At 37.8% G+C, this 20729-nt stretch overlaps 1 non-coding gene across 1 annotated transcript; it reads left to right on the forward strand.

The window, feature by feature from the left end:
* The first annotated feature begins 275 nt into the window (after positions 1-275).
* Positions 276-379, forward strand: LOC114498225. The gene has a single exon (XR_003684671.1). It is a non-coding gene; the product is annotated as a U6 spliceosomal RNA (small nuclear RNA).
* Positions 380-20729: the final 20350 nt, after the last annotated feature.

Genomic DNA, 20729 nt, shown 5'->3' on the forward strand with positions numbered 1-20729 from the left:
ATGAGACATCTCATAGTGGGATAAAGGAAAGAAAAAAGCAAAGTAAAATCTGTAAAATACTTACTTGAACTAAATGTTTTAATAGATTACTTCCCCTCACAATAACCTTGTAACATGGATAGTATTATATCCATTTTGAAGATGAAAAAATGGATACTCAGAGAGGTTAAGACATTAAAAAAGAAAATAAAAGGGTATGACAATTTTTTCTGGCTCCAAATATGAACTCAGGCTGTTACTGTGCATTTTGTCAAACATTTAACAAACCACTTTCAGTGCTTGCTTTGGCAGCACATACACTAAAATTGAAACAATACAGAGATTAGCATGGACCCTGCTCAAGGATAACATGCAAATTAATGACGCATTCCATTATTTTGCAAGACTCTCGTTTGAAATGGAAGGTGAAATAAGGAGCTTCCCAGACCAAAAAAAAAAAAAAAAAGGCAAAAAGAACACATCTCTATCAAACCAACATCACAAGAGATGTTAAAGTGTATGCCTTAAGAAGATGAAGAAAAAGAGAGAGGGACACAAGAACAAAGTGAAAAAATGGCAATGAATAAGTACCTATCAATAATAACCTTAAATGTAAATGGATTAAATGCTCCATTCAAAAGACATAGGGTAGCTGAATGGATAAAAATACATGATCCAAGTACGCTGTCCAATGAGATCCACCTCAAAAGAAAAGATCTACACAGACTGAAAGAAAGAGATGGAAAAAAATATTCAAATCAAACAGACCTGAAAAAAAAGAGCTGGTGTAGCAATACTTATACCAGACAAATAGATTTTAAAACAAAGGCCATAACAAGAGACAAAGGAGGACACTACATAATAATCCATCAAAGAAGATATAATCCTTTCAAACATATATGCACCCAACATAGGAGCACCCAAATATATAAGAAAAATCTTGGGGGACTTCAAGAAAGATATTAAGAGCAACACACTCATAGTAGAGGATTTTGACAACCCCACTGTCAACAATGGGTAGATCTTCCAAGCAAAGAATCAACAAGAATATTTTGGCATTCTCTAGAATGCCAAATACTCTAGATCAAATGGACTTAATTGATATATACAGAACCTTTCACCCCAAAGAAGCAAAATATACATTATTTTCAAATGCAAATGGAACATTTTTAAAGATAGATCACATGGTAGGACACAAACCAAGCCTCAACAAATTCAAGAAAATTAAAATCATATCAAGCATTTTATTGGATCACAATGGCTTGAAACTAGAAAACAACCTCAAGGAAAAAACTAAAAAACATTCAAATTCATGGAGACTGAATAACATGCTATTAAATAATAAATGGGTTAACAATGGGATCAAGAAAGATAAAAGTTTCTGGAAACAAATGAAAATGAACACACAATATCCCAAAATTATGGGGCAAAAAGAAGGTAGTCCTGAGAGGGAAGTTCATAGCATTACAGGCCTACCTAAAAAAATAGAAACATTTCAAATAAACAACCAAATCCTATATCTATAAGAACAGGAGGAACAACAACAAACAGAGCCCAGAGTGAGTTGAAGGAAGGAAATAATGGAGATCAGAGCAGAATTAAAAAACATACGGACTAAAAGAACAATTCAAAGGATCAATAAATCCAGGAGCTGGTTCTTTGTAAAGATAAACAAAATCAACAAACCTTTAAGCAGACTCAACAAGGAAAAAAGAGAGAGGGACCCAAATAAATGAAATGAGGAATGAAATAGGAGAAATTACAACAAATACCACAGAAATACAAAGGATTGCAAGAAATTACCATGAACAACAGTGTGCCATGAAATTTGACAACCTAGGTGAAATGGACAAATTTCTAGAAATATGTAATTTTGCCAAACTGAATCAAAAAGAAGCAGAAAGCCTGAACAGACCAATAACAATGAGAGAAATTGAAGCAGTAATCAAAAAAACTCCCAGAACACAAAAGCCCTGGACAGGATGACTTCATTGGCAAATTTTACCAAACATTTAAAGAAGAACTAACTCCTATTCTTCTCAAATTATTCCAAAATATTCAAGAAGAGGAAAGACTCCCAAAATCTTTTTATGAGGCCAGTATTATCCTAATTCTAAAACCAGGTAAAGACACAACAAAGAAAGAAAACTACAGGCCAATATCGCTGATGAACATAGACACTAAAATCCTCAACAAAATATTGGCAAACCAGGTCCAGCAATAAATTAAAAATATCACAAATCATGATCAAGTGAGATTCATCCCAGGCTTACAAGGATGGTACAATATTTGAAAATCAATAAATGTAATATATCACATAAACAAAATGAAAAATAAAAATCACATTATCATATCTGCTGATATAATAAACTAGGTGCTGATAAAGCATTTGATAAAGTACAGCACCCTTTTATGATAAAAATGCTCAGCAAAGTGGGAATAAAGGGAACATACCTCACATAATAAAGGCTACATACAAGAAATCTACAACCAACATCATGCCCAATGGACAAAACCTAAAAGCTTTCCCCCTAGGATCATGAACAAGACAAGGATGTCCACTTTCACCACTTTTATTCAACATAGTATTGGAAGTTCAAGTCACAGCAACCAGACAAGAAAAAGAAAATAAAGGCATCCAAACTGGAAAGGAAGAAGTAAAATTGTCATTATTTACAGACGATATGATAGTATCATAGAAAAACCTATAGGTTACATGAAAAAACTACTTGACCTGATAAGTGAATTTGGCAAAATGGTGGGCTATAAGGTCTATATTCAGAAATTGAAGGCACTTTTCTTCACCAACAATGAGATATCAGAAAACTAGGAAAAACATCCCATTTACTAGAGCAAGAAGAAAAATAAAACATGTAGGAAATAAACTTTACCAAGGAGGTAGAAGACCTATATTCACAAAACTACTGAACACTGAAGAAAGAAATTAAGAAAGACACAAACAAATAGAAACATATATTGTGTTCATGGATTGGAGGAATCAACATCATGAAAATGTCTATACAACCCAAAGCAATCAATAGATTCAATGTAATACAATTAAAATACCAATGATATATTTCACAGATATAGAACAAACATTTCAAAAATTTATATGGAACCATAAATGATCCTGAATAGCTGCAGCAATTTTGAGAAAGAAGAACAAGGTAGGACAGATCACAATACATGATATCAAACTACACTAAGGCCACTCTTATTAAAAGAGTCTGGTACTGGCTTAAGAACAAACACATAGGTCAATGGAACAGAACAGAGAGCCTAAAAATAAACCCATGTCTCTAAGTCAATTAATATTTGCTAAAGGGGACATGAGCATACACTGGAGTAAAAATAGCCTCTTAAACAAATGTTTCTTAGAGATCTGCAATGGTACTTGCAAAAAAATGAAAGTAGACCACCAATGTACGCCACACCAGAATAAACTCAAAATGAATAAAAGAGTTAAACATAAGCTGTGACATCATAAAAATCCTAGAGAAAAACATAGGCAGTAAAATTTCAGATATCCCATGTAGCAATATTTGCACCAATACATCCCTTAGGGCAAGGGAAATAAAGGAAAGAATAAACAAACGGGACTGCATCAAATTAAAAAGCTCTGCAAAGCTAAAGAAAACATCAGCAAAATGAAAAGGGAACAGACCATATGGGAAAACATATTTGCCAACAATACCCCAGACAAGGATTTGATCTTCAAAATACAGAAAGAACTCACATCACTCCACACCAGGAAGACAAAAAATCCAGTTAAAAACTGGGCAAAGGATGTGAACAGATCCTTCTCCAGAGAGGACATACGGAAGGCCCATAGTCATATGAAAAGGTGCTCAACATCACTAGCCATCAGAGAAATGCAAATTAAAACCACAATGAGATACCATTTCACACCAGTCAGAATGTCCATCATTAACAAATCAACAAACAACAAGTGCTGGTGAGGATGCAGAGAAAAGGGAACTTTAGTGCACTGTTGGTGGGTATGCAGACTGGTGTAGCCACTGTGGAAAACAGTATTGAATTTCCACAAATAACTAAAAAAAGGAACTGCCTTTTGACCCAGAGATTCTACTGCTGGGGTTACACCCTATGAATCCTGAAACACCAATTCAAAAGAACCTATGCACCCCAATATTCATAGCAGTGTTATTTACAATAGCCAAGGGCTAGAAACAGCCTAAATGCCCATCAGTAAATAGGTGGATTAAAAAACTGTGGTACATTTACACAATGGAATACTACACAGCAGAAAGAAAGAAAGAAAGAACTCTTATCTTTGGCAACAGCATGGATGGAACTGGAGAGTATTGTGCTAAGTGAACTAAGCCAGGTGGCAAAAGACAAATACCATATGATCTCACTTATAAGTGAAACCTAATGAACAAAACAAACAAATCAGCAAAATAGAGCCAGAGGCGTGGAAACAAGGAACACACTGACAGTGACCAGAGGGGAAGGGCAAGGGGGATAAGGGTGGAAAGAAGGGGAAGGACCTAGTTAAAGAACAAGTATAAATGACACATAGACAACAGGTTGGGAATTGACTGTAGGTGGGTGGGTGGGGCAGGGGAGAGCAATGGAGGAAAATTGGGATAACTGTAATAGAATAGCAATAAAAATTTTAAAAAATTAAAAAAAATATGCTCACATATATCCAATAAAACAAATCAGCAAAGGCTTAAAGTGTATCTAATGTAATGAGATAAAAAATAAATGTGGTTAGGTTCAAGTAACAAACTCTTAGAAAATTTAACAATACTGCATTTCATTGAGAACATTTATTAATTATCATATTGAAATATCATATCTTATTCTTTCTTAAGCACTAGGAATTTTTGCCAGAACATTATCTAATTAAAAATGGTAACAATATGTCTAAGCACAGAACTGAAGTTTATAGCCATGTTACATTTTAAAGATATTTGATTAAAAACACCCAAACTAAATTTCAAAATAAGATTTCAGAAGACATGTTAAAATTACCTAAAAGAACAACCTGTTTTTAAGAACTTAAGTGTTTGTTTATATGCAAAAAAATGGATATAATAATTACAAATCACTTTATCTTCTTATTAAATTGGGTGCAGAAAGATCTTCTATTTGTAAATACTTAAAACTCTAAGTTAGTTTACTAAATGTTCAAGACACTGTGGAAAACAGTTTAGCCATTACATGCTAAAGAAATTAAAAGTGTGTGTGTTTGTGTGTATGTGTTTGTGTAATAATTTTAATTAAAACCTATGGCAAATTATGTAATTCATGTTTGATTTTGAAAGATAATAGATAAAATAACTGATAATTATTTACTTGTTTTATCAAATATAAATATTGGAAACTAAAAAAATCACTTAAAAATTAACTTTATCACAGTATAGTATGTATTGCATTATACAATATAGCTGCAGGTTTGTAATATTTTGACAAGTTACAAATATTCTACATCTTACCCAACTACAGTAGAGTGTCAAAACCAGGAAATTAATATTGGTACAGTGTAGATACCTACACATACATAAATTCATGTAACCACTACAATAGACAGAAGTGTTTCATCACCACAAAGACCCCCTTTATAGTCACACTGTTTTGTGTTAATCTCAGCCTATCAATAGTGATGATATCACCTGGAAATTCCCAGGGTAGGGGACACTCACTGGGGCATGTATTATTTGTGGTGAACTCACAGATATATCTCCTTTCACAACCAGTGTTGTGGCTGAACTGACCTTTGTAGTTCTTATGATTATAAGACACATCAGCAACAGCTATCAGGATACTTTGAAAAGACAAGGCTTATTACTCACTAGTCCTGCAGGGTACAAGACACACCCAGGGCCTCACACTGAAGTCCTGGGAGAGAGGAAGGGAAGCTTGTGGGGAGGGAAGGAGAGACAGAGAGAGAAAGAGAGGGAGAGAGAGAGGGGGTGGGAGAATAAGAAGTGATCTGGTGTTCTGTATTATTTGGGGTCAAGGGTGTAGTGCCTAGGTTTTCCTTAGGTTCATTATTTCAGGAATTGATGTGATGAAGGGAAAAGCAGGGTCACTCAAATGGTCAATCATTTAGGTCACCCAGGGCTTTCTAAAAGGGGAACTTCATGGGTGGGGAAGCCTGGCTCCTCAACTAGTTGTATAGCTGGCAATGTGTTCGTCCCAGACTTGAAGTGATACCTTAGCAATAAAATAAAAATTTAATGCCAGCCACTTACATTAAAATCAAGAAAGCTAATTGTCAGGCACTTATACACACCCACACCTCTCTCTTCTCTTCCACTGTTCCTAAACATGGGTGACCATTAAGCTGTTCTCCGTCTCTACAATGTTAGTTGACAGTGTTATATAATTGGAATCATGCAATATGTGGCCTTTTGGGATTGCTTTTTATTTCAGTTAATGTAATGCTCTGAGGTCCATCCATGTTGCTATGTATACAAATGGTTCATTCTTTTTTATTGGTGGGTCAACTTCCATGGAATGGATGTATCACAGTTTGTTTAACCATTTACCCACTGAAGGAAGTTTTGGTTTCCAGTTTTTATTATTGCAAGTAAAGCTTTTATAAACATTTACACAAAGGTTTTTCTGTGGAAATATTTTCCATTTTTCTGAACTAAATGTCCAGCAGTACAACTGCTAGCCACATTGTAGTTGCATGTTTAATTTTTAACTTAAGTACTTTGCCAAAGATCTTTTCAGAATAGCAAAGATATGTCAAATATCATTTGACTTTTCCACCAGCAACGTTAAGAGAGATCCACTTTATCCTTGCCAGTGTTTGGTATTTTCACCCATTTTTGTTTTAGGGTTTTTTTTTTTTTTAAATAAAATCAGGTTCTGCATCTTTTACTTGACTTGTATAGAAGAAACTTGATATTGGAGAGGAGTGGTAGCTCATAATACAATTCTGTGAAAAGGAAACCTATATGTTGCCATGTTGAAAAACAGTTATCCAGGGGTCCCTCAGGGTTCTGCTTGTCACTGCCTGCCCATTTCCTTGTGTGTAGGAAACATCCTTGGAAGACAGTGTCTGCCTCTGGAGCAAAGGGCAGGCTGGCTCATGGCCTTAGAAGATAGAGATTATTTCTTCATTTGAGCAAAGGGAAGATGTTCTTACTGCTCATTATTAAAGATGTGGGTTTCCTAAGCTCACTGTTCCTTTTCTGTAATGCCAGCTCATATGCATGCAGATGTCATCTGGCCTTCTTCACATCAATCACTCTGTGGGAGCTGGGGTAACGTGAATCACAAAAATGATACTCTGCTGCTATGCTCTAAGTAATTTACTTATGATCTAAGTAATAAATTCTTTCTCTCTGACCCAGCAGTTTGCTGGAGTCTATCAGTATATATGTGGCTATGGCAGGGAGATAGGGTCAAATCTCATATGCTTCAGAGTTATGGAAAGGAAATCATGAATGATGTATAGCACATGTATGTGACTGCTAATGCACACAGGTTTCTTTGGGGGGGCATGTTGAGAATGTTCTGAAATTACTGGCAATGACTGCACAACCTTTGGAATATACTAAAAACCACTATACTAAATATTTTTAAGTAAATTTTATTGATTATTCTATTATAGTTGTCTCATTTATTTCTTCCTTTTATCCCCCTCTCCCTTGTATCTCACTTCCCTCCAGGATTCCCCCACCCCTGAAGTTCACATTCATGGGTTGTACATATAAGTTCTTTGGCTTCTACGTTTCCCATACTATTCTTAACCTCCCCCCCATCTATTTTGTACCTACCAATCATGCGTCTTATTCCCTGTACCTTTTCGACCATACTTCTCCCTCCCCTGCCCCACTGATAACTCTTCATGTGATCTCCATTTCTATGAATCTGTTCCTGTTCCAGTTGTTTGCTTAGTTTGTTTTTGTTTTTAGGTTAAGTTGTTGATAGTTGTGCATTTGTTCTCATTTTAGTATTCATATTTTTTATCTTGTTTTTCTTAGATAAGTTCCTTTAACATTTCATATAAGGGCTGGGTGATGATGAATTCCTTTAACTTGACCTTATCTGGGAAGCACTTTGCCTGCCCTTCCATTCTAAATGATAGCTTTGCTATAGAGAGTAATCTTGGCTGTAGACCCTTGCCTTTCACACTCTTAACCTGTCTTTCCAGCCCTTTCTTGCCTGCAAGGTTTCTTTTGAGAAATCAGCTGATAGGCTTATAGGAACTCCTTTGTAAGTAACTCTCTCCTTTTCTCTTGCTGCTTTTAAGATTCTGTCCTTATCTTTAACCTTTGGAAATTTAATTGTGATGTGTCTTGGTGTGTTCCCCCCTGGGTCCAACTTCTTAGGAACTCTCTGAGCTTCTTGGACTTACATATCTACTTCCTTAACCAGACTGGGGAACTTTTCTTCATTATTTTTTTCAAATAAGTTTTCAATTTCTCTCTCTTCCTCTTCTCCTTCTGGCACCCCTATGGTTTGGATGTTGGAATGTTTCAAGTTGTCCCAGAGGTTCTTAAGCCTCTCCTCATTTTTTTTTGAATCCTTATTTCTTCATTCTGTTCCAGTGGAATGTTTATTTCTTTCTTTTGTTCCAAATCATTGATGTGAGTCTCAGTTTCCTTCCCTTAATTGTTGGTTCCCTGTATATTTTCCTTTCTTTCACTTTGTATAGCCTTCACTTCTTCTTTTATTTTTTATCCATACTAATTATTTTCTGTGAGCATCCTGATTACCAGTGTTTTTAACTCTCCATCTGACAGGTTGGCTAAATCCTTGTTGCTTAGTTCTTTTTCTGGAGCTTTGATCTGTTCTTTCTTTTGGGCCATATTTCTTTGTCTCAGCACACGTGTTATGTTGTAAGGGGCAGAGCCTTAGGTATTTAACAGGGCAGGGCAACCCACTTCACTGGGTTGTGGCTCTGTATGTGGGGAAGGGGTCAGAGAAGGGGCAATGCTGCTTGCTTGGCTCTCATCCCACTTTCAATCACTTCCTCTGCTACCCACAAGTGAATTGGGATCTTCTGGTGCTGATCCCTGGGAGTGTGGGTTCATGTACATTCTAGGACCCTAGTGGTCTCTCTATCAGACTCCCCTGTGAAACTGGGCATTTCTCCTGCAGCCACAACCCACTCAGGTTTTTATAGCCAGAGGTTTTGAGGCTTTATTTCACTGAGCTGGAACCCTGGGTTGTGTAGCCTGTCTCACTCCCTAGTTGTTCCGGTTTATCTGCACACAAATGTGGGACTGCCTGCAACAATTGCTAAATTGTATACTTTACAAGTGTTTAGTTTATGGTAATAAATTATATCTTAACAAAAAGAAATGTGGCAAAATATAGTTGAAGGGTATATAGGATCTATTTTGTCAGATATAAGTATGGTTATACCTGCTTTTCTGGGGATGGTATTTACTTGAAAAATCATTTTCCACCCTTCCACTTTGGTGTAACTTTGTCTTTGCAGCTTACATGTGTCTTCTGAAGGCAGCAGATGGTTGGGTTTTGTTTTTTTAACCAATCTGCTCCTCTGTGCCTCTTTATTGGTGAATTCAGTGCATTTACATTTAGGGTAATAATTGATGTATGAGGATTTTCTATAGCCATTTTATCTTTTGTTTTCTGGTAGTCTGTGTCTGCATTGGTTCTTTTCCTTTGTGCTTCTGACTGTCTTTGTTTGGTGGTATTCCATTCCTTTGTTCCTCTGTTTCCCCTTTTTTAAGCTTTTGTTTGCATGTGTGCGTGTGTGGTAACTATTACATTTATGAAAAGGAAAGTTTTGTATACAAGGTCTGTCCAGAAGGTGTCCAGCCATGTAATATGAAAAATAGAGACATTTATTGAAGGAGGTACCAGATACAAGAAACACTGTACATAGGACAATGATGCCTTAGTCACCTTCAAAGTAGGTACCTTGGGACCTCACACAGTTCTCCCAATCACCATTAGCTGGCCCATTGTATTTTCCTGAATCTCATCTAAGGTCTGAAATCTCTTCCCTTTCAAAGATGATTTAAGTGTTGGGAAAAGCCAGAAGTTGCAGAGTGCCAAATCTGGGCTATAGAGGGGCTGAGTCACCTGGGTGATTTAATGTTTCACAAAAAAACTCTGCATTAGACATGATCCATGAGTGAGTGCCTTGTTGTGATAAAGCTGCCAATCACCAGTTGCCCATAGTTGTGGCCTTCTGAATCCTCCAAATAGTTTCTGTAGAGGAATGTTCAAGCTTAACACAAAATTTGACGCAGATTTGTTGTTCTACTAACTCAGTCATTTTTAATGTGACAGCCACACAGTACATATGCTCACTGAACAGTGCCTGCCACCCACACTGGCTAGTACAGTGAAGTTGTCATTGTTCATGTCTGCTCATTCCAGTCCACTCTCCTTGGCTGCCAGGTTACATCAACGTCAGGCAAACCATTCTTGTTATATTAACAATAGTTGGACTTTTTCCAGATATACCTCTTAAAGAGTAGTCCATTTTCTTCTGAATGCATCCAATCTCCATCCTCCTTTGCAAATTAAGACATTTATCCCCTCCCTTTTGATGTGAACCCCAGCTTGTGGGGTCCACAACATTGTGGATGGGGGAGAGACATTCACACAGACTACGGAGTCCTGTGGAGGAAAAGGGCAAGCGGCTTCACTCTCAAGGGGAGAAAAAAGCCTCAGCCTCCACCATGACAGGCTTTTATTCTTTTACTGGTCACATTGCATGATGATCCTCATTTACTATGTACAGGTTGGCTTTAGGTGGTTACCTTTTGCAGAAAACAAAGGAGCCAATGCTGCTAATCATATCACAGAAGAAGGATATTTGCAAATGAAAAGGGAAAAGTAGTTGAACCAGTTACACTCATCCTTGGAAGGTTTAGCATGGGTTTTAGGAAGTTACTTTGCAGTAAATGTTTGCTGCAAATCAGGGTGAGGGAGTTTTAGCAAAAGCAAGACTCAAATCCACCTAGGCACATTGTAGGCCTGATTCCCCATGGGAGAACGTATCCATGGGCATGGGCCCTGTGCATCTTTGAGTGGGAGCTGGGCCCATGCCATGTAGAACGGTCTCCTATGCCCTTTTTATGTTTTTGTTTTCACAAATTATCCCTGTTTATGCTGTAAGTTTGTTGGTGATCTTACTCATAGTTTTGTGATTTTTTTGTTTGTTGTTTCAGGTAGAATAACCCCCTGAAGTATTTCCTGCAATAGAGGTCTTCTGTAATAAATTCCCTCACTTCTGTATGTCTGGAAAGGTCTATATTTCTCTTTTATATTTAAAGAATAACTTTGCTGGATATATTACTTTTGGCTGCTAATTTCTCTCTTTCAGTAGTTTGAATATTTGATTCTACTTTCTTCTAGCTTGTAGAGTCTCTGGTGAACAGTCCAATGGTAACCTAATGGGTTTCCTTTGTAGGTTACTTTCTTCTTTCCCCTGGATGTCTTGAGAATTCATTGTCATTAATTTTTGAAAGTTTTAATACAATGTGCCTTGGAGAAGACCTTTTTGGATTGAAGTAACTAGGTGGCTTGCTTCTTGGATTCAAGGATCTAGCCTTGAGTATTTTCAGAACTGCAATCTTCAATTCTCTGTCATTTATATCAAATACATTTCCATGTGTTGGCTTTCTGGAGATATTTCATTTTCTTTCTTTCTTTTTTAAATTTTATTTATTTATTTTAGAGACAGGGGAAGAGAGGGAAAAAGAGAGGGAGAGAAACATCAGTGTGTAGTTGCCTCTTATGCTCCCTCTACTGGGGACCTGGCCTGCAACCCAAGCATGTTCCCTGACTAGGAATTGAACTGGTGACCCTTTGATTCACATACTGGCATTCAATCCATTAAGCCACACTAGCCAGGGCTCATTTTCTTTCTGAGCTACTTTGCCCTGGTTATTTATGTATGGTATTTGATGTATTTTTTCTCTATCTAGGCATCTATGTGTGAGAGGCATTACTCTAGAAGATCAATACAAAGAGGTCTTTCTATTATTTTCTAGTAAGTGGTGCTGAATCAGAAGTTTTTAGCTTTGTGAAATCCAAGTACTGGCCTTCATCTATCTCTGGCTGTCATTAGTGTATCTGCAATGCATGGGGTAGGGTGGGCTTGAGGAACACAGCCACCTACTTTGTTTTGCCACCTTAGTAATGGTGAACTCAGACACCTGTGGTCCCCACTGTGCCCTGACCCCAGGACCATCCTCAGAGTATACCCTTTGCTCAGAGAAAATAGTGATTCTCTAGTAGCAGTTCTCAGGTTTGAAGATAATGTGCTTCACAACCCAACACCAAGCGCAAAGGGAAATGAGCTCTGGGAGTCTATGGGGTGGCAGGACTCTATGACCTTGTTTCTCTCTCTGGAAATCTGATTGCCCAACAACTGCAGCCATACCCCAGTGCTCTGTCCTTGCCCAGATCTCTGGGCTCAGCCATTGCACATACTGCTTACCCTTACAGGGATGCCCACTGAATCTCTTTGCTACTCCCAGCTAAAGGAAGCACCCTCCACAACCAGCTACCTCTCTTTCTGGGCTAAGGTCTGCTGTGAGCTCCTGGCTACAGGGCTGGCTGTATGAGCCCTTCTCCCTATGCACTTCTCCTGTTTGTTCCTAGTTGCCTACCTTTAGATACTTCAATGTGTGGATCTCTCAGGTGTGCCTGTATGTTAGGCAGGGAATCCTTTGTTGAGTTATAACTGTTCAAACTATTGAAACTTCAAGGGGAAGGACCAAGGGTATCTCTCATGCTACCATTCCTCTATTTTAGGTTTTTCTTTATTTTATCTTAAAACAACATTTATTAAAGCTGGGGACAGTGAAATAAAGAAGGGCCTAGGGTAGAAGAAGCAACAGGAGAGAGTAGGCAGGGGTGTTTCTGCTCTCCAGAAATGTTATAGGAGAGAAATGTGCCTAGTCTGGGCTGCTTTGGCTCACTGAGAAGTCAGAGGAAAGGGGGTAATGGAAACAGAAATAGGTTCAGGGGGTTAGCCTGGGACAAGTGGGCACTGCCCAGTTGCAAGTCTCATGGGTCCCTTAAAATTTAGGAGATGTACGCCTTTAGGAAAAGAAGAGGGGGAAGGAAAAGGTATGAGCATGCTTCCTGAAAGAGTATGTCTATTTTAGTTGTTTTAATAGGTCTAAAGTGATATCTCAGTGTAGTCTTAATTTGCATTTCTCTAATGACTAGTGATGTTGAATATATTATTGTGTGTTTATTTGACTTCAGTATATCCTCTTCACTTAAATGACTTTTCATGTCCTTTGCCCTTTTTCTAACTGGATTGTTTGTTTTTTGTATTTTTACCATTGTCTTTAGCCTTCTTTTTAAAATTTAATTTAAAAGATTTTTTAGCCTTCTTTATATATTCTAGGTATGTGTTCTTCTGTTACCAAATACGTGTTCCTTGCCCAGTGAGCAATTCTATGACGTTCGTTTTTGAGATAAGAAACAGCAATTTATTTAGTGCTAAGTTGGCTCATAGGAGAAAGGAGGCAAAGCTCAAATCTCTCTTTGATCCAGGGTTTGGGACAGAAGTTCTTGTGGGGCAAGTTTTAATTGGAGAACCTTGGAGCTTGGCCATTTATGGTTGGAGAATTCAGTATCAGATCTTCCTGGACAACAAATGCATCACTTTTGAAAGGGTTCTAATGTTCAAGTTCCAGTCCTGTTCTGGTCCTTTGGTCCCTTGAAGAGGTAGAGGAGGGATAAGACTCTGGTTCTAGGTGCAGCCGGAGGACAATTTTCTTCTCCACACACCCTGACTGCACGACTTTTGACCTTGTTCTGTTATCTCTGAATAGCAACTCAGTATCTCCTTAATCAGGATAGGAGCATTATGAGGTGGTTCTGCAATTACATTGTGGTTTGCAAATATTTTCTCCTAGTCTGTAGCTAGTCTTTTTACCCTTTTCATCATTAGCAAGATCCTTCAGAGCAATGGTTTTTCATTTTGATGAAGTCAAATTTATCAATTTTTATTTTATGAATTATGTTTTAGGTGTCATGTTAAGATCCCTTGACCAAGACATAGATTCCGAAATTTTTCTCCAATGTAATGTGATATACGAAATAGATTTTCGTCTTCATCCTTGTCTCCTGGCACACAACTCCTAAAATCCTTGTAATTCCCTAAGTGATAAAAACTAAGGAGCATCATTTATTATAATACTTAGTTTTTGTTCTCAGCTTCTGAAATAGCTTCAGAGCACAAAAGTGAAAGGAGTATCTTGTGTTATTCATTATTAGCTCCTTTCAACCACACCTGAGTCTATGAGGTGACTTTTGAAAAGCTTCTAAGGATGAGGGAGCTGGTTGCCAGGGGAAGAAACTTTGTGATTAGAGAGTTAGAACTTTTAGCCCCTCAAATGCCCAACTTTTATTTTCTACTTCCCAGCATTATTTCTTTCTCCAACCCCAATTTTTATTCCACTCCTTTCTACAGTACGTGGACTTTGGAGGAGGCTAACTCTGGCTCAGAGTAAGCAAAATCCAACTCTCCTTTCCCCAGAATTGGTTCTGAGTGGGAATATTCTTAAATTGGCTTAATTAAAGTAAAACTGAAGGATTTGGTCCTAGATGATGGAATAGGTGTAAGCTGCACTCACATCCTCCCATGACCACATAAAATTACAACTAAATTAAAACAATACACCTGGGTAACCATTTGAAGACTACTTGAACAGAAGTCTTCCAACTGAAAATAATGCAGAAGAAGCTACATCCAGACTGGTAAAATGGGCAGAAAGGCTAAATGAGCTGGCCTTCTATATACATGTGATGGTTGAGAATTCAGCTATCTCACTTGCAGAGGTCCCTTTTGAGGAGCAAAGGGTCTCAACCCTATGCCAAGCTCTCCACCCCAGAGCACCAGTGCAGGAATAGGAGTTTGTATAACATCTGGCTGAGAAAATCAGCAGGGATTTTGTCCACCTGGGGAGACAGAGGGCTGCTGGAAACCCAGGCATCCTTTGAAAGGGCCAGCAAACTCTTACTACCAGGTATTCACTCGGGGCTCTGACAAATGAATGGCAGCTCAGAGGGGTCTGGAGTCATACAGGGAGAGACTGGGTTGTGTAACTTCAGGGAGAGGGCAAGAAGGACAACTGCCAAGGTCCCAGTTCTGAATGCCTCTCCTGCAAGGCTCACGAAGACCATCTTTTCTAGGTCGAGCCCTCCTTCCATTATAATAGGAGCTACAGTAGCCCCACCCTAACCAACTTACTCACAACTATAAAATCTTCCAATAACAACCAGCCTGCACCCATGATGCAGTCTTTCTTGAAAAATTCTAGGCAACCTTGGGGGTGGAAGGGGAATGGAAGGGAGCAAATAAGTTGTGTGGCTTTAGGGAGAGGACTGTCTTCCTGCAGGCACCACCTTTTATTTGCTAAGTCTCCCTTCCAAACAGACACATCTTAATTGCTTGAGCCTGATAAACTCAACCAGCTGCACCCTGATGACTCCCTGAGATTCCCAATATACCACAAAAATCCACAGGCCCCAGGAAGGTGGTGGCTGGCCTCAGTCTACTGTGAGACTTTTGCTGAGAGGCCTCAGACACAGTACTGGTGCCAAGTTTGAATCTTTATTAACCTGGTGAACACCACTCAATGCACTCAGGTGACTCCCTAAGAACCTGTCTCAGTAGGATTGAGGGTAGGAGGTATGGGTCCATGGGGTGGGGGAAAGTGGTGTTGGGGAAATGGAGACAAGTGTACTTGAACAATAAAAAAAAGAAAAAAGAAAAAAGAAACTTGCCCCATGCAAATCATATACCACCTCAGACTCTTTCAGTGGCTGAGCCTAATGGGCAGCTGTCAGGAGCTGGCAGATCTCAAGGTGCCTTAGACCTTTTGATGACCTGCTCCAGGCCCTGTACTGGTGGCAGCTGGCCTCAGAAAGCAACTTGGCCCCTCCCATGTGTACCCAGGCCAAGCAGAGCAGCTACCAACTGTGGATTTCTTTCTAGCTCCTAACAGGAAGCCCAGTGCTGGGCACAGAGAGCAACTGACATTAAACTGCATCAGACTGCACCCCCCCCCAAGAGACCCCAGGACCAACACACCCAGAGGCTGGCTTCAGACTACATCAAAGCATGATTTGATTAGTTTCACAGGTGGAACACCCAAAGGGAGATTTTGGCAGGAACCAGACACTGCTGGGGCAAATTCTGCTTCATGGGATCAGCCCCACACAATAGTTCACACACTGTGATCACAGCTAATCCTTATAGCCTCCACTCTGCTTCAGGGTGATCCTCAAACATGGATGGGCCAATGGCAATCAAGTCTCAACTACAACAGGATGGCACACATAATCCACACAAAAAAACACTCGTAGAGTACCTGGCTTACAGAATCAGGGAGCCAGGTAGTCACTTAGTCATACAGGATGCAAACTTCATAAGACCACCATATCAAGACTGGAAGACATAGAAGATCTACCTAATACATAGAAACAAACACTTGGAGGTAACCAAAATGATGAGACAAAGAAACATGCCCCAAATTAAAGAAAAGGAAAAATTTCCACAAAAAGAACTAAATGAACTGGAGGCAAGCAAACTACCAGATACAGAGTTCAAAACAATGGTTGTAAGGACGTTCAAGAAACAATGACAATTTAAAAGCATAACAGAGGATGTAGAAACCATAAAAAGAACCAGTTAGGAATGAAGAATAACTGAAATGAAGAAAACACTAGAAGGAATCAACAGTAGATTAGATGAATCAGAGGTCTGAAACAGCAATTTGGAAGACAATGTAGCACAAAACTCACAATCAGAGAAGAAAAAGGAAAAAAGAATTTTAAAAAGTGAGGACAGTTTAAAGGACCTCTGGGACAACATCAAGCATAACAACATCCACATCATAGGGGTACCAGAAAGAAGGAAGATGGCACAAGTTTGAGAACATATTTGAAGAAATAATAACTGAAAACCTCCCTAATCTGGAAAATGAAACAGACACATGAGTCCAGAGAGAGCAGAGAATGCCAAATAGATGAACCCAAGGAGGCCCACACCAAAACACATCATAATTTAAATGGTTAAGGTTAAAGACAAACAAAGGATCTTAAAAGCAGCAAGGCAATTAGTAACTACAAGGGAGCTTCCAGAAAACTGTCACCTGATTTCTCAGCAGAAACTTTGCAAGCCAGAGGAATGGCAAGAAATATTCAAAGTGATGAAAACCAAAAACCTACCCTGATTACTGTACCCTGCAAGGCTATCATTTAAAATTGAAGGAGAAATAAAGAGCTTCCCAGACAAAAATAAGCTAAGGAAGTTCATCAGCAACAAACTAGTGATTAAAAGAAATGTTAAAGGGAATTCTTTTTTTTTGTTTGTTTGTTTAAAATTAAAATTTTATTTAATTTTTTTTGCAAATTTTTTAAAATTGTATTTTACCATTTAAAAAATATTTTATTTACTATTTTTTAGACGGGAAGGGAGGGAGAAAGAGAGAGAGAGAAACATCAATGTGTGGTTGCCTCTCGTGTGGCCCCCATTAGGGACCTGACCTGCAACCCAGGCATGTGCCCTGACTGGGAATTGAGCCTGTGATCCTTTGGTTCACAGCCCATGCCCAATCCACTGAGCTACATCAGCCGGGAATGTATTTTACCATTCTTTAAGAAAGAAAAAAAAAGAAACACAAATATGAAAATAAAATGGCAATAAATATGTACCTATCGATAGTCACTTTAAATGTAAATGGCTTAAATGCTCCAGTTATAAGACATAAGTCGTAACTTAGCTGAATAAATTAGAAAACAAGACCCATATATACACTGTCCACAAAGAACCCATTTCAAATCAAAAGACACAAACACAAGGAGTAAGGGATGGAAAAAGATATTTTATGCAAATTTGAATGAAAAAGAGCTGAGGTATCAATACTTATATTAGACAAAATAGAATTTAACAAGCTATAACAAGAAACAAAGAAGTACCAAATCCATAATGATAAATAAATCAATTTAACAAGAGGATCTGACCCTTGTAAACATTTATGTACTGTGTACTAATAACGTACTAATGTAAACATTTAGGAGTGCAAAATATGCACTCCTATTTTGGATATAAAAAGAGAGATCATCAATAATGAAGTTATAGCAGGACACCCCATTGACATTAATGGATTAATATTCCAGACAGAAAATTAATAAGGAAATAGTGGCCTTAGATGACACATTTGACTAAAAGGATTTAATTGGTATTTTTAGAGCATTTCCCCTTAAAGCAGCAGAATATTCTTTTAAGTGCACATGGAATATTTTCAGGATAGACCATAAAACAAGTCTGAGTAAGTTTAAGAAGACTAAACTCATATCAGGTATCATCTCTGACCATAATGGTGTGAAACAAGCAGTCAATTACAATAAATAAATAAATAAATAAATAAATAAATAAATATCCACAAAACATATGCAGGCTAAATAACACATTACTAATCAATGAATGAGTTAACAATGAGATTAGGGAAGAGATAAAAAGATATCTTGAGACAAATAAAAATAAAAACACATTGTCCCAAAATCTCTGGGACACAGTAAAAACAGTCCAAAGAGGGAAATTCATAACAATACAGGTCCTCTTTAGGAAACAGTAAAAAATTTAAAATAAAGAATCTAACCCTACAACTAAGGGAAGTAGAAAAATTACAACAAAAAAGCCCAAAGTGAGTAGAAGGAAGGAGATAATATCAGAGCAGAAATAAACAGAGTCTAAAAAATATAAAAGATAAATAAAACTAATAGCTGGTTCTTTGGAAAGATAAACAAAGTTTATACACATTTAAACAGACTTATCAAGAAAAAAAGAGACAGGACCCAAATAAATTCAGCAATGAAAGAGGAGAAGTCAAAACTGACATCACAGAAATGTGAATGATTCTAAGAAAATAGTACAAACAATTACATGCCACCAAATCAAGGATGAAATTAAGAAGAAATAAAACATCTGAACAGAGATATATTACAACTAATAAATCAAAGCAGTAATCACAAAACTCCCAACAAACAAAAGTCCTGGACCAGATGGCTTTACAGGTAAATTTTAACAAACATTAAAAGAAAAATTAACACCTGTCTTTCTCAAACCATTCTGAAAAATTCAAGAAGAGTAAAGACTCCCAAGCTCATTTTACAAGGCTAGCAGTATTCTAATTCCAAAACCAGATAAAGACATTACAAGGAGAAAAATTACAGACCAATATTCCTGAAGAACATAGACACAATAATCCTCAACACAATATCAGCAAACCAATTTCAGCAAGATATTAAAAAGATCACACACCATAATCATTGGCTATTTATTCTTGGGATGCAAGGTTGGTACAATATCTGCAAATCAACTAATGTGATACATCACAAAAACAAAATGAAGGATAAACATCATATGATTATATCAATAGGTGCAGAAAGGCATTGGACAAAATCCAGCACCCATTTATGATAAAACTCTCAGCAAAGTGGGAATAGAGGGAATATTACTTGACAAAATAAAGGCCATATATGACATAACCACAGCTAACATCACACTCTACGGGGAAAAACTGATAAGCGTTCTCCTTAAGATCAAGGACAAGACAGGAATATCTACTTTTTACCACTCATATTCAACACAGTATTGGAGTTCCTAGCCACAGCAATTAGATGAAATAAATAAATAAAAGCATTCAACTTGGAAAGGAAGAAGTAAAACTGTCATTATTTGCAGATGACATGATACAATATATAAAGAATCCTAAAGAGTCTACCAAAAAACCATTAGAACTAACTGACAAATAGATTCAGTGCATTAGTAGCATACAAAAATAAATATTTAGAAACCAGTTGCATTTTATATACTAATAATAACTATCTGAAGGAGAAACCAAGAAAAAACTTCATTTACAGTTGCATAAAAAATGCCTAGGAAAAATTTAATCAAGGATGTAAATGCCTGTACTTAGAAAATTATAAGACACTGAAGACACTAATTGAAGATACAGATAAATGGAAGCATATGCTGTGGTCATGGATACAAAGAATATTGTTAAATGTCTATACTACCCCCCAAAATCTATAAATTCAATGCAATTCCCATCAAAATACCAATGGTGTTTTTCACAGAACTAGAACAAATAATCCAAAATTTATATGGGCCCACAAAAGACTCTGAATAATCATAGCAATTTTGAGAAGGACAAAAAAGTTGGTGGCATCACACTATCTGATATCAAACTGTATTACAAGACTGTAGTAATCAAATCAGCATGGTACTAAAAACAGACACGTATGGCTTCTGGCCAAGATGGAGGTCTAGGTAGATATGCTTCACTTCCTCACAAAACCGAAAGAAGGATAGCAACCAATTTAAAAACAAAAAGACAACCAGAACTGCCAGAAAATCGAACTGTATGAAAGTCTAACAACCAAGGAGTTGAAGAAATATTCATTCAGACTGGTAGGAAAGGTGGAGATGGGCCAGCATGGAGAGGATATGTGGCAAGGAGGTGGCTGGCAGACCATGTGGACCCACATTCGTGTGTGGATAAACCAGGAGGCACAACTGGGGAGTGAGACAGACTGCACAAACCAGGGCTCCAGTGCTGGGACAAAAATAAAACCTCAAAACCTCTGGCTATAAAAACTTGAGAGGGTTTCAGCAGTGGGAGAAACTGCCAGTCTCATAGGAGAATCCGTTGGAGGGACCCATGTACACAAGCCCACTCATCCAAGAATCAGCACCAGAGCAGCACCTAGAAGGATGCAATTCACTTGTGAGAAGTGGGGGAAGT

Source organism: Phyllostomus discolor, chromosome 5 (genome assembly GCF_004126475.2).
Source record: "Phyllostomus discolor isolate MPI-MPIP mPhyDis1 chromosome 5, mPhyDis1.pri.v3, whole genome shotgun sequence".
NCBI classification, from domain to species: domain Eukaryota; kingdom Metazoa; phylum Chordata; class Mammalia; order Chiroptera; family Phyllostomidae; genus Phyllostomus; species Phyllostomus discolor.